Source organism: Phoca vitulina, unplaced genomic scaffold (genome assembly GCF_004348235.1).
Source record: "Phoca vitulina isolate PV1807 unplaced genomic scaffold, GSC_HSeal_1.0 scaffold30, whole genome shotgun sequence".
Lineage (NCBI taxonomy): Eukaryota > Metazoa > Chordata > Mammalia > Carnivora > Phocidae > Phoca > Phoca vitulina.
Genome location: NW_022589733.1, coordinates 23,678,713 through 23,682,574, shown reverse-complemented (window position 1 = coordinate 23,682,574; position 3,862 = coordinate 23,678,713).

The window sequence follows — 3,862 nt, the reverse complement described above, 5'->3', positions numbered from 1 at the left end:
TTTTTTTTTTAAAGATTTTATTTATTTATTTGAGAGAGAGAATGAGATAGAGAGAGAGCATGAGAGGGGGGAGGGTCAGAGGGAGAAGCAGACTCCCTGCTGAGCAGGGAGCCCGATGCGGGACTCGATCCTGGGACTCCAGGATCATGACCTGAGCCGAAGGCAGTCGCTTAACCAACTGAGCCACCCAGGCGCCCTCAAATAAGTAAAATCTTAAAAAAAGTAAATAAATTGATCTTAAAAAAATAAAAATAAAAATAAAAATAAAATAAAAATGAGAATCATGAACCGAGTTGGTACACTAAAGTGTCTGGACCAGAGCCCGAAACCAGTAAACATGGATGAACATCAGCTCAGTTGAGCTCATGCCCTAATTTTTTCGATTCCTTCATCCACAGAACACCATCTAAACCTTACTTGCTAAGTAAATTTGTGAAATAAGTATTAAGTGCTTAAAACTGTGCCTGGTGGGTAGTAAATGCTCAGTTAAGTCTTAGGCTCATTTTTCTTCTTCTTCACTATTAGCTTAGGTTATGCGGCCACAATTAAGTCCAAGTTTCAAGCAACCATCTGAGCAAACAATCAGAACCATCCCAGCTACTCAGACTGGCCCCACAGAATCCGAAGTATCAATACATTCAACCCCATTTCACATTCTTCCTACCCCCATCCTCCAACCTCAGAATCCGTCCCCTGATCACTTTGCCAGGTTTTTGCCAATATAAATTAGCAAAATCCCTCGGTTCTTTTGGTGATTCAATATCCTCCTTCTGGATTTGAAGTCATCAGCCCCCTGGGGCCTGCAAGGGTCTGACTTGTTATTTCGGTCCAGAGAAAACAAGGGGTGGTGGGAGAGAGCTCACAAGGGGACTCCTTCACCGCAAGTCATTAGGGGGTGTATTGTTTAAGGAAATGCTAGCTGGTGGCCGCCCCTCAGCCCCGTAGCCCACCTACCGTGAGGGAGGGCAAGTGAGGGAGGGCAAGAAGCTCCACCTAGATATGCACCCAGGGAAGGGGTATGGGTTTGGCAAGTAGCCAGCAAGTTCCTGCCTCCAGGGTGTTCAGAACGATCAAGAGATCAACAGGTAGCTGCTGCTGGCAAGGGAGGCTGGGGGCGGGGGAGCACCTAAGTCTTCCACCTTCCCAAAGAGCCCCGTTCTGATGGCCTCTGCCCTCCACTCTCCATTCTTTCCCAGTTAGAGACCAGGCAAGGGTATGAGGCCACCTGACGGTGTCAGTTCCTAGCCATTGATCAAGCTGTTAAGATTGGTTTTCTCACTCTCTCATCCTTGTAGCTGCAAGATATAAAAATTCCCTGGTTTTCTAACCATGCCTTGAGCAGAGAATTTGGGCTCTGAGCCTGTCTTTTTTTTTTTTCTTAAGATTTTTTTTTAATTATTTGACAGAGAGAGAGAGAGAGAGAGAGAGAGCACAAGTAGGCAGCGCGGCAGGCAGAGGGAGAGGGAGAAGCAGGCTCCCCTCGGAGCAGGGAGCCCGATGCGGGGCTCGATCCCAGGACCCTGGGATCATGACCTGAGCCGAAGGCAGACGCTTAACGACTGAGCCACCCAGGCGCCCCTGAGCTTGTCTTTCTTTCCTTCAAGCTGTGTGGTGCCATTAGCACAACCCTCTGACCAGCAGCCCCTGACTTTGGGGTCATCTGTATACTCTTCTGTCAGGAGCCACCAGATCCCCAAAGCCCTGCCTTTGAGGGACGCTTTGTTCTGGGGGACCGCAGGATTAAGTGTCTCACCATGGCATGCCATGGGCTGCCGGTATCCTGTCCCTTAATGCTAGCAGGATTTTCACCGTCCTCTGGCCACTACCCAGCCTTAGATCGCCCCCGTTTCCCCCTGGGCTTCTCGCTCCTTCCATGCAGGAGTCCTATTTTGTATCAATAAGGTTCTTGTTTTAAGCAACAGAAACTGATCCTGGCGACTCTACACAGAAAAGGAATTTGCCAAAGAGACTGGTGAGTTCCCAGGAGCTCTGGGAAAGGCCAGAGGATCAGGCCTGGAAGGCACCTCACTGCCCCTGCCGCAGACAGACGCCACAGTCAACGTCACCAACGTGGGACGGGGCTGGAGGTAGCTGCTGCCGTTGTCACCATCACCTGCTGGGACGAGCTGCGTCACACTGACCGCTCAAATTCAAAGTGAGGCCCATGGGTCTGATGGCAGGAGCCACGTAGTGTGCCCAGGCCCTAGGGGTAAGGAAGGTGAGGAAAGGGAGGCAGAAAGGGGCATTTTCAGCTCTTTTCCTGGGAGGCAGTTTCTGTCTCCAAGCTAGGGGATACCTGTAACACAGGAAGGGGGCTCAGATGTGAAGTGGCCGAAAAGAATGACTCGTGTCCACTGCAAGAAGCCACCTGGTACATCCAGGACCCCGGCCTGCAGTGCTGCCCTCGTCAGCCCAAGCCCTTACCAGGTTCTCGCCCCCTTTTGGAGTGGGTCATGGAGCCATCCGGCGCCAAGACATCGCAGCCCGGAGGTGCTCCCTGAACCAGACTCTGCTTCCAGCTGATCCCCTGGGCACCTTCAAGTAAGTCCTCTGACTTTTTGGAACACGGTAGTGGTTGCAAGGCAGGGGCCGGAGATCCCATTGCTCCTCTCAGCCTGCTCTCCACCTGACCCCAGATACAGTCGGATGGGGGTACCAACAGCATCTGCCCTGCAAAGCTGCCATGACGGTTGAGATGATGGGTGTGAGGTCTGCAGCACAAGGTCCAGGAGATTGTTGGAGTTCAGTCACTGCTGGCTGCTGCTTGCGATATATTTTAGTGCTGGGGATGATACAATGACCCTGTCCTTTCTTCCTGGGAGCTCTATGAAAATCAGTGAACTACTTTGCATCTGTTTGATTAATTCAGGACGGACACATCTGGGAGTCAGCTCGGGGGAACTCTGAAGATCAGCTGTCCAGTATATCCACCCCCTTCTGCTTCTCTCTTCTGTCCTTATTCTAGTCCTTCCATCCACTTGGTCTGTTTCTGTCTTCTGCTTTCTTCCCACCTGACTGCTGATGTTCCCTGTCCTTGTGTCATCTGCTGTCATTCATTATGCCTGTCTGTGTTTCACGAATCAGGCCCTCACAGCCTGGGGGAACGCAAGAGGGCGTGTCCCTTTGTGAGAGATGAATATGGAGCACAGACCTCCACCTGTTTCCAGCGCTTGGCCCCTGTAATAGTTAATTTTATGTTTCAATTTGGGCCACAAGGTGGCCAGAGATTTGGCCAAATATTATTTTGTGTGAGTCTGTGAAAGTGTTTTCGGATGAAACATTTGAAGGGGCTAAGTAAAGCAGACTGCCCTCCCCAATGTGGGTGGGCCTCATCCAATCAGTTGAAGGCTTGAATAGAATAGAAAGGTTTACCTTCCCAAGAGTAAGAGGGAACTCTTCCTGCCTGACTGCCATTGGACTGGGACATCCGTTTTTTTTGTTTTGTTCTGTTTTGTTTTTCCTGCCTTCAGACTTGAACTGAAGCTTTGGCTCTTCCTCGGTCTCAGACCTGCTGGTCTTTGGACTGGAACTATGCCATCGGCTCTCATGGGTCTGGTTTGCTGACTGCAGATCTTGAGATTTGTCAGCCTCCATAATCGTGTGAGCCAATTCCTTATAATAAATCTCTTTCGGTATATGCCTCCTACTGGTTCTGTTTCTCTGGAGAATCTTGATTAATTCCCCTGAGTGGAGGTGGGGCTCAGCCATGCACCCAGGCTTGTCTGCTCTGGGCTGAAGGTGGCAGGTGCCCAGGAAGATGCCCATTACACATCAGACAAGGTTTGCCATTGAGGGTGAACTTCCCAGATACTCCACTAGCCCCCTTGTGATAATTAGCCCATGACTGGCAATCTAGGGGCCA